Genomic DNA, 14,537 nt, shown 5'->3' on the forward strand with positions numbered 1-14,537 from the left:
CTCAGAAGTGACACATTTCACTTATTTTCCAGCCAAAACTATTCACATGGGTCTATCCAACTGCAAAGAGGCAGGGGATGTGTGAGACTAAAGATGGAATGTTTGATGAGGGCAACTCACTCTGCCATAGAGAGGGAACAAACATTAAAACCTGAAAGACATTTTCACAAAATACCTTAAAGTAAGAACAAATAAATAATAAAAGAAACTCTGGGAAGACTCTGATGGAAAGAGTGATTTAAATTAGTTGACAAATTATTATGGCTAGAAGCTTTCTTGAAAAATGAGGACCATTGAGGCAAGATGCAAAGAATATGTTGAGTATGGATTAGTGTTCATAGATAGTCAGACCCCCTGGTAAAAGCAGAAAGTTAGAGGTTGATTATTAAATGCTGTAAATTAAGTTCCTATGGGAAAAGATTCTCATACAGGTAAGAAAATAATGAGAAAAGTAGCTTAAAATCAGTCACCTAACAGTTAAGGTAGGATGGTTGATGAGAAGGGCTTTAACTGTATGTATTAGTAATTTGACTCTTCAGTTTAAAAATTTCCTACTGGATTCTAAAGTTGTGTACATGGCCAAACTCAAAAAAAAAAAAAAAAAAAAAAGAAATTATTCTAGTCTAGCAACCACGTGAAGAGTAGAGAGAGAAGGCTGACAGTCATAACAGTCATATACATTAGTATGTTCTTACTGGATATTAAAATCTCATATCTGGTTGGGTGTGATGGTTCACGCCTGTAATCTCAGTACTTTGGGAGGCCAAGGCAGGCGGATCACTTGAGGTCAGGGTTTCGAGACCAGGTTGCTCTATATGGCAAAACCCCGTCTCTACTAAAAATACAAAAATTAGCTGGGCATGGTGGCACGCACCTGTATTCTCAGCTACTCGTGAGGCTGAGGCAGAATTGCTTGAACTTGGAAAAAAAAATATCACTATGAAACAATTTCTTACTGAAACTAACTATAAGGTTGTCTGCTGGGTTATATATAGTCTTACGTTTTTGGGCGAGTATTTCCTTGAACAAACAGCTAAGTCTTGTTGACATAGGTGGCCTCAGTTCTCAGTCCTAATAGTTGAGTTGTTGATAAAAGTGGTTTCAAATCTTACAAGGAAAGTTTGTAGACAGAATAATAAGACTTAGCTGCAAATTGACTGGAAAAGGGTTGAAAGAGTCTAAATTGACTCCAAGAGTCAATGTAAGAACTTGGAGGATCAGATAATGCTTTATGGGAAGAGTCTGTGATCTTTATTGCTAATATAAATGACCTAGCAAAATTATATGGCCTCATGGTTATGAAACAGGAAACTGGAAATTTAGTTTTCAGTCTCTAATAATTGACCATTGAAATCCTGTGAATTAGTGAATGTAGAAGGAAAAAGAATGGGAGTAAAAATAGTGCAAAAATAAAGACTTAAAAATTACCTCAGGGATGATAGTTGCTAATAGCCAGTAATGAATAATAAATTAATGCTAGAAAGGAAAAGAAGATAAGAAGGAGAGTGCTATTATGGAAGCTATGCACGATAGGTAGATTTATGGTATAAAATTAAAGAGTTAAATGCTTGGCTGTGGTCTAGTATAAGACTTTTATTTCACAAATTAGAAAACTGAGATTAAGAATGACTGATTTAGGCAAGACCATTCCACTGGTTACCAGCAAAGCTAGGATTTAAAGCAGGTCTTAGTTTTTGGCTGGCCTATGTAACACACCGGCTGGCCACTTCTGTGCAAATAAGACATCAACATGTATAAGCACTTAGAAGAGAGTGCTGGCTTTGCCCTGGAGGAAAGTAATAAATGACTCTCAACTTAACACTTGCTGAAAAGTTATGACAAAACAGACCAGAAATTTTGCCTTGAGGAGTGAAATTGGTGAGGAGAATAAGAGGTAGTGGATAGAAACTACCTATTTGCATAGCTTAGGCAGGCTGGCCTGATAATTAAGAGGCATTTGTTTGTATTTAGGTCATCTTAGCTGAATTAAGGCTTAAGCTTTTTTAAATCAACAATGTTTGTATTTCATATTTTTAGAACTCTCCAGTTTTATTTCTTCCAGATTTTCTGTGGCATAGCCTGTCAAAAAATTCAACCTTAAAAAGGTCAAACCTATTATAAAGCAAGAGTGTATGAAAATTTTCCTTGTACCTTCTTTATACTTTGTCTTAATTTTGAATGGTTAATTGGAAACCAAATTCAACTTCTAATGCCCAATTCTAGTTGAAGACAAATGCTCCTTGTAACATGGCTAGCTGACTGTCAAATCTGCTCAGCAAAGTTATGTCCTTACTTATTTGGGAGACCTTGAGAGTGAATTTAACCAATAACATATTTAACCAATAATACCTAGTTCATCAGTGTAAGGGAGGGCAGGTATGCTTTCAGCTTTGCTGTCAGTAGATCAAGTAGGAAGTAGTCCTTTAACAGTTTCCTCTGTTAGTGTTAAAAATTTCTTTGAGCTAAGGTGCCTGATTTTACTGTAATTATGAAGGTCCCACTACTGTGAGCCTCCAAATAACCCTGAAATTTGTTTTGCCTGCAAGTATAAGGCCAGGCACTCATACACTCAACAGTCTTTTGGGGGCAAGTTTACACTTCTCTCTGACTAATACCAGGGCTTGTGTTCTTAGGGAAATCCTGGATCCTTTATTTACCAGCCACTATCCTTAGTGTGAAACGTTTTACTTGGGGGGCCATTGTTTTCAGCTGAGCTCCTGCACCAGGCCCCAGCAGACCAGACAAAACTAAATAGCGTTTACTTGTGCAAAATGCTACGTAATCAAACTGAAACTTTAAGAAAGCTGCTAAATCCCTGAACAGGCTGGTTTATCCTAAAAACAGGAGATTCAAAGCAACCAATTAGAAAAGGCACAGTCAACCTGAGTTATCATAATAAGGAAATTATCTCGGCTCTAACCCTTACAAGAAAAGTAACCTGAAGTAAACTGATGTTAACCAATCCAATTTGTTCTATTATTCTGCTTCCGTGTTCCCATCTTACAAAAACCAACTGTTCTACCGTGACCAGTGGAGCACTCATTCTATTTTGTAGAATAAAATGCTGCCCAATTCTAGAATTGCAAATAAAAACCAATTAGATCTCTAAGTTTGTTGCAATTTTGTTTTTTGACATTAGGTAAAACTGTCTAGTCTTCACTTGTTTCCATTGTAAAATTGAGCTAGGAATAGAACTTGTTGTGCTAGATTATGTTGAAGATAAATGAGAACACATTTGTGAAGCCTTCAATGTATTGACTAACTTGATGAAAGCTTCAAAACTAATACATGGTGGAAATTGGATTCACACTCCATTCTACATCTTCCCTTCACAGTAAATATAATATCTGGTTCATAAATGTAGCTGGTTCCTATGGCTATAATTGTTGTGTGCAAAAAATCTGCAATTCTTGTGGAATTGCAAAAGTTAATTAGACCCTACTCTTCCCTGTATCACCATAGTATATAACAATGCAATTGAAAAGGGGGGATATTCCTAAAAGTGACAAAAACTACTCAGGAGGTGGAACCATGTGCCAACTGAACACTGGACATTGGCTGTATGAGGGAAACTGAAACTATTTCATCTCAAAACATATTTTTTTTTTGACATACTTCAAGATGCCTATTCAGACGAGCTAGAACTACAAGAATAGCTAAAAAGCTGTCTTTTGAAGTGAGATTTACATCTGTAGAAGAAATAGTAAACAACAGATGCAAACAGACTTTCTCTGAAGGCCCACTTGTCCATATCTAGAAACCTTTAAAGGTCTGACAGAAACATTTGCCACTGGCTACCATCTATTCCTTCTGAGAGCTGCTACCTGTGAGATTTCATCTGTACCTTATTTAGCGAGGAGAATAGGGCCTGGAGCCAGGGAATCTAAGGATTTCCTAGAACTAAGTCAAATAGAAACACATCAGCTATGACAGAAAACATTCTCTTCATTTACATAGGGCATACACTGAGTAAAAGACTTTGTAACTTCATCTTCTTCATTTACATAGGGTGTACACCAAGCAAATAACTTTGTAACTTCACTTTAGCCTCTTCATTACATAAGGTGTATACCAAGTAACCAATGGAAACCTCTAGAGGGTATTTAAACCCCAGATAACAATGTAACTGGGCTCTTGAGCCCACTCATCCCACTCTCACTCTGTGGAGTGTACTTGCATTTTCAATAAATCTCTGCTTTTGTTGCTTCATTCTTTCCTTGCATGTTTTGTCCAGTTCTTTGATCAAGACCCCAGGAACCTGGATACCCTCCACTGGTAGCATTATCTGTATAAAAAGTGCCTTTTCTGCAGGTCTTTCCCCTTCACTGTCTTTGCCATGATCCAATCAATCCTCTATTCTTTCTGTAACCTCAAGATGATACAAAAGTGGCATCTTGCCTTTTTTGGGGTTTTTATATTTTATATGGATCTTGTGCATACAATAACTTTTGTATGCCCTTTTTTCCTGGTAATCAGTCTATTATCAGTTTGTTTTACAGACTCAGATTATTGAAACTTCAAGGGAAAATATTAAACTTCCCTATATGTGTTAAGATTCAGATTGAAGGAGAGATATGTGAACAGGCAAGCTTCATGAAGAAGGGACTTGAGCTAGACTTAGAAGGGGTGGTCAATTGTGAATAAAAAGAATGAAAAAGGAAGAATATTCCTAGCCAGAATTAAGTAGAAGCAGAGGAGCTTGTAGGGACCAGGGAGATTTGGCTGCTGGAGTGATTGAGTAGAGAAATAAGGAGTAATACACATAAAGAGAGAGGCAGTGATGAATGGTAGAGCACTTTGTATGCCAGGCTAAAAGTTTGACTTTTCAATGAATAATGCTAAATTGATAAAGTAGTTAGTGCTTTTGCATATGTATTTTATCTTCTGATCAAATTTTCTTAAAACTGCTGTCTGAAGTTGTGCCATGTTTTCAACTGGCATTGGCCCGAATCTTATTAATTAGCTAAAAATCACAATTTCTCTAAGTTTAGTAAGATTTATCTCTCCATTCATTTTACAGTGAAAGCAGAAATAAAAAATGTAGATTGGAAACCCCCTTAGAAAATATGTAAATAAACTACAACAACAGAAAAATTATGAACAAGAAAATTCCTGACCGAATTATTTTCAGTAGGAAAAATAAAACAAATCTTTATAAGATAATTTAAAAATTGTTTATGTAGAACATTTTCTTAAATATTGTTAAGATAAGGCTACATTAAATCTAAAGTCTAGAAACACAATATTGTCATTATCCTCTGCTAGCTTTCTTCTCTTTTTTTGAGACAGAGTCTCGCTTTGTTGCTGAGGCTGGAGTGCATCAGTGTGGCGCGATCTTGGTTCACTGCAACCTCTGCCGCCCGGGTTCACACCATTCTCCTGTCCCAGCCTCCTGAGTAGCTGGGACTACAGGCACCCACCACCATGCCTGGCTAATTTCTTTTTGTATTTTTAGTAGAGATGGGGTTTCACCATGTTAGCCAGGATGGTCTCCATCTCCTGACCTCATGATCCACCCGCCTTGGCCTCCCAAAGTGCTGGGATTACAGGTGTGAGCCACCTTGCCTGATCCTTCTGCTAGTTTTCTATAGATTCTAACTTTGTTAACATTATAGGTGATTCATAAAACTAATCATTGATATCACTTGATCAAACAAAACCAACACTACTCCTAAACCTACACACTCACACCCTTTCTATCATATTGTATAATTGTTTTCTTCTCTATTTTAACAAACCAAACAATCATCTAGAATTTTTTTTTAAAGTCTGGTAAGTGTTTACAGGAATACCTTCAGCTCTGTATTTAAAGTTCACCAACAATTTGTCTTTATAAGTCTCTATTTTTAGAGGTTTATTACTTAGCAAAATACAAATACTGTTATAGTTTAAAATATGGTGTACATGAACTCTGTCAAGAGAAGATGGTCACACAAGCTTTTGTTTCTCTTTAAAACAGGTTATTTTGACTGCATGTTAGTTTTAGAAAAGCTGAGCTAAAATGGGAGATTGTCATTTTTATACTTACTCTTTCACAGCTACTAAAATAGCTCCACTTAATTGAGTAAAACCATTTTAGGTCACTACGCTGTTAGGTAGTGGGAAATATACATAGCAGCAAGAAGAAGTTGACATTTTAAATGTAGATAAATTCTGAAGAATAATAGGTTGCTGATTGACTACAAATATACATATACTAAGAAGAGTTTAAATAAGGGTTATTTCTTGAGAATATATTTTGTACCTTCTCAGAGTCACACTCTTTTATTCAAAATTCACTATATTCATCTATATGTGCATATGCCTTTTAATATATTTTCATTTTTTTAATTCACAGCATTTATTTAAAGGGAATTAAAAGGATATTGTTTGGTTATCAGATTTAATATAAACATTTTTGTTATTCAAAGGAGAAAGGTCAGTGTTAAAAATCTTATGACAAAAAGCAGTTTATTAGTAAATTGTGGATATTTGGTCACTTAAATTTTATTGATAATGTTATTTATAGTTTATAAAGCTTAATAGCTCTTAAATCACATTCTAAGAAGATTTTATAATCTTACCCTCACAATAATAAGGAAAACAGAAGAAATGTTATTTCTGTTTTACGGTAAATACAAATAGAAGCTTCAAAATTCGTACTTCTTTTATTCAGTCACTCTTACCTTTCCCAGTAGTCTGTTATGAAATCAGAGTCTATTTCTGGATATAAATACTTCATTGCTTTGTTTCTGGCATCAATAGTTCTCTCTCCTCACAGCATCCATGGCCCTAATATTAGCTGGGAAATGAGGTTGAGACATTGCTTCTCTGAAAATGGGAGCATCTTGCTATCCCCCAGCCAAGAGAGCTAGGTAGCCAGAAGCAGAAGGTGGGAGCTACCCTAGCTGTTTAGTCAATTTCCTCTGTCCTTATTTTGTTTAAACTTGCTTCCTGGATTAATATTCTATTTTCAAGTTCCTGTCATTTTCTTCCTTATATTACTGTCAATTTCCTTATATTACTGTAAATTACCTGATTATGCTGTGAACACAAAAACATTCAACAGTTTAAGGCAGGTTTTGTTTTTGTGTATGTAGTTAGTTATACTGCTGCAGCGGTTGTTATAGTAACCAGTTCTCTTCAGCAGGGAAAGGACTGTGGACATTTGACAATGCTTAAGATTTAATAGAATGAGATAAAGTTTCTAAATTTCATATTTTATTAGAAGATGAATCCAGGGCAAATGCTCTCTTTTAAAGTCTCTATTTTTAAGTAAACAGTACGTTAAAAGCAGGTGCTATCCTTTTTCCTAAATTAACCTGGATAAATTCAGCCTCCATCAGGTACTTTAATTGGTTTATGTGGTTATTCCCCAAATGCATATTCAGATATTTCACACAGAAGTGCCCAAGTGCTATGGTTTGAATATTTGTCCCCTCCAAAACTCATGTGGACATTTAATCCTTAATGTAGCAGTATTGAGAGGTGAAGCCTTTAAGAGGTAATTGGGTCATGAGGACTCTACCTTCATGAATGCATTAAGCCATTTATGGATTCATAAACTAATGGTTTATCATGGGAGTGGGACTGATGGCTTTAGAAGAAGTAGAAGAAGAAGAAGAGAGACCTGAGTTAGCACACTCAGCCCTTTGCCATGTGACGACCTGCCTCACCTTGGGACTCTGCAGAGTCCACAACAGCAAGAAGGCACTCACCAGATATAAATCCTCAACCTTGGTATTAACACTAAAGCAGCTCCGCTTTGCATGCTAACCTGCCGTGTTTGTTTCTGATTAACCCCTGTTTCAGGAAGACCTGTAAGATTTCCAGTTTGTGTATTGCTCCTTCTGTGAGAGCACATATGTACCATAAACCTTGCCCTCAGATCAAACAACATTTGATGTTATCATACTTCAGTTGTCCTATACATCCCTTCGGAGTCACCCTTTCCCTGTGGTAGATAAGCCCTGGGTCTGGGGGCATAATGGCATGGGGATCCACCATCTCTCTCTGCTGCCCAAGACACAAGCATGACTTCTGTTCATAAATTCCTATTAAATGTTTCTTTCTAAGAAACTAGATTTGTCAGCTTCTTTTTTCAGCCTCTCAGCTTCCTTGGACTTATTTATTTGGACTTTGGGGTGGGTTTATTATATTTATTTGGACTTTGAGGGTAGGTTTACATAGGCCTACATACTACAGAACATTTGGATTTCTCAACCTCTGTAACTGTATTAAGTAAATTCCTTTTTGTTACAAATTATGGTTTCAGATATTCTGTTATAAGCAACGGAAGACAAACTAAAGTACCAAGTTACCCAGAAAAATGAACACATATCAAAAAGTCAATTTTGTATGACATAGCCACTCAGAGCATACAATTTACCAAGAAGAGCAAGCTTTGCAATGAGCACTTCCCTCTTTTGCTTCTTTATATTTTATTTCAGTGATAGTTTCTACTGGTTTGAAAAGTTATTTACTCTCTTTTTATTCTCAGTTGTCTCCCAGAAGTAGCACCATTAACAGATCTATTTTTATGCAATTATAAGAATATGAATATTTAGGCCAGGCGTCCCAGCATTTTGGGATACTGAGGCAGGTGGATCACGAGGTCAGGAGATGGAGACCATCCTGGCTAACATGGTGAAACCCCATCTCTACTAAATATACAAAAAAAATTTGCCAGGCGTGGTGGCTGGCACCTTTAGTCCCAGCTACTAGGGAGGCTGAGGCAGGAGAATGGCGTGAACCTAGGAGGCGGAGTTTGCACTGAGCCTAGATCATGCCACTGCAGTCCAGCCTGGGCAACAGAGCGAGACTCTGTCTCAAAAAAAAAAAAAAAAAAAAAAGAATATTTATAGCTGTGTTGTGCTTAAATCAATGTTTATACAAAAAATAGGCCTCAAAAATATTTATATTTGATCATAGGGATCAAATATATTTTTATTCATCTAATATATCATGAAATAATTTCTATGTTTAAAGCTATACCTTATTAAAATAAAAAGTGTATGGTATGTTTTGCTGTAATTTATGTAAGAAGTGCCTATTAATGAAGAGTTAGGTACTTCCTAACTTATTGCCCTGATAAATCAGTGTTCTGAGTGTTCTCATCCCCAGAATATGTATTGATACAGGAATTGCTTGATCATAAGAAATCTCATATTTTATAGAAATATTTATAAGTTGCAGTGAGCCGAGATCGTGTCACTGCACTCCAGCTTGGGCTACAGAGTGTGAGACTCAGTCTCAGAAAAAAAAAATATTTACAAGTTAAAATTATAAATGACTCAACTGCCATCCAAAGTATGTCACAGTTCACAGTGCTGTTGCTATTGATTATATATAAATATGCTAATTTCTTCATACCTTTATCAATGACAGATACTCTCTCTCTTTCAAAAATATATTGCCTATCTAGGAGGAAAAAAAAAAAAAGTTAATGCCTCTACTTACACTTCCCCTTTTTAGGTTTGTTTTTAGTGGGGCGTGGTGGTTTATGGTTCACGCCTATAATTCCAGCTACCTGAGAGGTTGAGACTAGAGAGTTGCTTCAACTCAGGAAGGCTGCAGTGAGCCAAGATCGTGCCACTGCACTCCAGCCTGGGTGACAGAGGAGGACTCTGTTTCAAAAATAATAATATTAATAATAATAATAATATTTTCTAAGGTGTTATATCTGTTCACATAACAGAAAATTTAATATTTTTGTTAGCTGGTCCTCTATCCAAATAACTCACTAAATGACTATGTTAGCTATTGTTATATTTTACAAAGCACTCTTTAATGAAAATGTTTCTTATATTTTACCATTTAAATGCATGCTGCCATAAGTTTCTATGTGATATATTTTATCAAGCAAGTTGTTTTTCTTATACTAAAATACTTAAAAGCACTTGTTTGGTGTTAAGAGTGGAATCGTATGGACTTCTTTTCAAGTGAAAGCTGATTATATTAAAATTCTAGTCCCAGCAACATAGAGAAGCTTACGTTGGACTAATTCTCCCACACAAAAAGAGCATAAACTCTGAATGAGTATGTAACTTTTTGAGGACACTGAACAACGTAAAAACAGATAGACACTACAGGAGTTGGTTCCTTCAAAGATGGGCAAAGCACTTAGTGAGATCTTTTACATTTATATGGCTTTTACCCTACAGCACTCTGTAGTCTCCAAGAAGGGAGATTTACAAATGATTTAAAAAAAAAATCACTCTTTGCCTGACCCCTAAGTATACATATATAGGCACCACTCCAGGGAGCTCAACAGAAAGCAGTAGCTTGAGGATTAAAAAAAACTTAGGCATATATTTCCCATTTTGCATAATTAAAGGGACATAGAGTTCAGAATATGACTTCAGCCAAGTTAGAGACTGTGTGTAAATGTCTTGGTTTTGCAATGAAAACTTAAAAGTCACAAGTTAATAGTAAACACTATGTAACAGAACAAAGGGATTTACCTTGGACTAAGGGCTAAACTGAAATAGACAAGCATTAATAAAATATAAAATCAAGTCTCCAAAATTTCAACGTGGTCTGTACATAATTTAATAGAGCAGAATTTATACATTTCAGATGACAATAATGTAATATAGCCTGTACAATGTGTCATCCACCATAATTAGGATACAGCAAGGAGAAAATTACTAAACATACCAGGAACAAGGTTATGTGACCCATAATATTCAAGGGGAAAAACAATGGGTAGAAAAACAGCCACTGTGACTCAGAATTCTAATTGGAAAATAAGAAATTGCAGGCAAGGATTGTCTTCATAAGTGAACATGAGGATTGGGAAATGTCAGGAGAGAAATAGAAATTATTAATCAAATGAAAATTTTATCACTGAAAAGTACATTAACTGTGATGAAAAATTAAATGAACTAGATATTGGAGATAGAAAAAAGAGTTGGCAAACTTAGAAACAGATTATTATACTTTATTCTACCTGAGGAATGGAGAGAAAAAGGAAAAACAAATCTTAAAAGACATGAGGGGTAATAAGGAGCAATTTACTAATAACATACATATGATTTAAATCGCAGGAGGAAAAGAGAATGGTGCAGAAAAATATTTGAAGAAACAATGGTCTAAAATTTCCTAAATTTGGTAAAGAATATCAAAAAGCTTAATGAATCCCAATCATGATAAATGCTAGGAAAACATACCTAGTTGCTTCAATTCCATTCCAAATCAAAGAGGAAATCTTTAACGCAGCTACAGGAAATAAACAGGACATATTGCACGTAAGGGAACAGCTATAGAAATGATGCTGACTTCCCATAAGAAAAGTTTGGGGCCAGATTGGAATGGAACACCTTTCAAATACTGGAGGAAAAAAAATCCTGTTATACTAGAATTCTATGTTCAATAAAAATATTATTCACAAATGAATAATAAAGTTGTTTCAGATAATAGTTGAAAAAAATTATCAAAAGCAGAGTTGTTCTATACAAAGTACTTAAGGAAGTTTTTCAGGATAAAGAGGAATGATAGATGGAAACCAAGTTCTACCTGAACAAAGATTACTAAAAATAGTACATACGTTATCCAGACAGCTTTTATTCTATTTTATATACACATATTAATCTCACAAAAGACATTTATTTTAAAGTAATAACAAGTACTGTAATGTATTTGAGTAATGTATTTGAGAGGAGGTATAGAATTAAAATATATAAAATAAAGTGGGGGAATGCTAATTGGACATATAACACCATTTCTACATTGTTACATTATTTGTGAAGTAATAGAATAATTTTTGAATGTAGACTGTGGGAAGTTACAGAGCCATGTTCTAAATAAACACCAAAAAATACAAAAAGGTATGGCTAAAATGTTATTAGAGGAGATAAAATGGATCATTAAAAATATTTTCTTTCCATACAATGGCAGGGGCATGGAAACAGAGGAAAAAAAGCAGTTGCGACAAATAGAAATAAAATGCTAAAATGCTGAAATTATATCCAAACTCATCAATACTTAAATTAAATGTAACGAGACTGAATACTTAAAGGAAAAGCTTTTCATATTGGATTTATAAAAAACAAGAACCACCTATTTGTGTTCTACAAAAAACACATGCAAAACACAAAAAACACATACAGGTTGAAAGTAAACTAATGGAAAGTATTAAGAAAACTGTTGTGACTGCCAATATCAAAGAAGACTTCAAGAGGAATGCCAAGTAAAGGGTTCTATCACAGTGAAAAGAGTCAACTAATTGAGAAAATATAAATATTAAATGGGTATGAAACCAATAACAAAGCTTTCCAATTCATGAAGAAAATTATGTCAGAACAGAAGTGAAATATCTACAGATTTATATTAATATCAGAAATGTACTCCATTTTTTTTATTTTATTTTTTTTAAATAGTATAATTCTCTCTTTCTTTTTTTTAAATTTATTTATTATTATGATACTTTAAGTTGTAGGGTACATGTGCATAACGTGCAGGTTTGTTACATATGTATACTTGTGCCATGTTGCTGTGCTGCACCCATCAACTCGTCATTTACATCAGGTATAACTCCCAATGCAATCTCCATTTTCAAATAGAAAAGGTAGATCCTCCCAAAACATGTAGATCTATGTGACTTGAACAATACTATCAATTAGCTTTTTTCTAACAAACTTGCCCTAATTGACATTTTTAGATCACTACACCCAACAAAAATACTATGTGTGGCTCATTCACCAAGATTGACCAAATGCTGAGCCAGAGTAGAATTAAATTAGAAATCAATAACAAGAAGATACTTGTACAATTCTAGAGATTTTGAAACATGGAGATTTGAAAATGAGCTACTAAATGATCCATGGACTGAAGAAAAATTATGAGGTAAATGTGAAAAAATATTTCGTGATTAAAAAAATGAGAACACAACATAAAAAATATGTGAGATATAGGCAAAGCAGTCCTTAGAGTGACATTTAAGTTTGAAATGCTTAAAAGATAAAATGCTTAAAACTAATGCACTGTGCTTCCACCTTAAGAATCTCAAAAGAAGAGCAAAGTAAACAAAATTAATTTTAAAAGGAAATGATAAAAATCAGAACATAAATCAATGAAGTAGAAACAATAGACTAAATCAAAGAAATCATGTAATTCTTGGAAAGACTTCTAAATATGATAAAAGTTTAATGAGAGTTATAAGATAAAAAGAAAAATTTAGCAACATAAATTATGAATGAGAAGATATAAACAACTTTATAACTTAAATGATTTTCTTTGAATAACAGAAATTATAAGAATTTTATAAATAAAACTTTAAAATGTAATAGTTATATATATATATTTATATTTAGAAATTGAATTTATAGGCCAGGCGTGGTGGCTCATGCCCATAATCCCAGCACTTTGGGAGGTCGAGGCCAGCAGATCACGAAGTCAGGAGTTCGAGACCAGTCTGGCCAACATGGTGAAACTCCATCTCTACTAAAACTACAAAAATTAGCCTTAGCCAGGTGTTGTAGCAGACACCTGTAATACCAGCTAGTTGGGAGACTGAGGCAGGAGAATTGCTTGAAACCAGAAGGCGGAGATTGCAGTGAGCCGAGATCATGCCATGGCACTCCACCCTAGGCAACAAGAGCAAAACTCTGCCTCAAAAAAACAAAAACTAAATTTATAATTAAACTTTCTACAAATAAAATCCTTGGCATATTTGACTTCATTAATGAATCTTTAAAAATATTTAAGGAAGGAGAAAATATCATTCCTACACAAACTCAGACAAAAGAGGCCAAAAGAATACTGCCTAATTCATATTAGGAAACCGCTACAGCTCTGATACCAAAACAAATCAAAAATATCCCAAGAAGAAAAATAAGACTAATATCTTTCGTGAATATAGACATAAAAATTTTAAAATATCAAATTGTCTGACAATGTGTAAAAAAGATAGTACACCTGATAAAATTGCATTCACAATAGCCATGCAGGGTTTAATATAGAAAAATTAATATAGTTCATGTATTTACAGATTAAAGGAGAAAGTTCATATGGTCGTTTACTTAGAAGCAAAAATAAGCTTTCTAAAAAAATACATAAAATGCCTCAGCAAACTCTGGATAGAAGAAAACCTGCTAAAGAACATTTACCAAAATCTTATAGCTAATATTGTATTTAATGATTAAATATTAAATGTCATCCTCAGACAGAGAGAAGGACACGATTGTCTGTTCTATTTCTATTAATTTTGTACCGGTCATACTAACAGTGTAGGGGACAAGATAAATAAACACAATTTAATATACAGACAGGATGAAGTAAAATAGCCTAATCTCACAAATGACATAATTTTGTAGGCAGAAAATCCTTAACCATGTACAAAGACAACTACCAATAAAACTCAAAGCATCCCACCTGTCCATCAACAGAAGAATGTAAAAACAAAATGTTATTGATATGACAATATGACAATAGTAAGCAAGAATGTACTGCTGACACAAAAATAACACGGATAAATCTCAAAAACATAATGCTGAGTTGAGTAAAAGTCCCGTATTAGAGAATCCATTGCCAGGATACTGTTTCTACAATGATGAAGA

At 34.5% G+C, this 14,537-nt stretch overlaps 1 long non-coding RNA gene across 1 annotated transcript in view; it reads right to left on the reverse strand.

Moving 5' to 3' along the window:
- Positions 1 to 6,863, reverse strand: part of LOC139357118 (uncharacterized) — a 98,319-nt gene extending 91,456 nt beyond the window's left edge. The window contains exon 1 of the long non-coding RNA XR_011609779.1: positions 6,666 to 6,863. This is a non-coding gene — a long non-coding RNA (uncharacterized lncRNA). The remainder of the gene's footprint in view (positions 1 to 6,665) is intronic.
- Positions 6,864 to 14,537: the final 7,674 nt, after the last annotated feature.

The sequence above is a fragment of the Macaca nemestrina genome, chromosome 11 (assembly GCF_043159975.1).
Source record: "Macaca nemestrina isolate mMacNem1 chromosome 11, mMacNem.hap1, whole genome shotgun sequence".
Taxonomy (NCBI): Eukaryota; Metazoa; Chordata; class Mammalia; order Primates; family Cercopithecidae; genus Macaca; species Macaca nemestrina.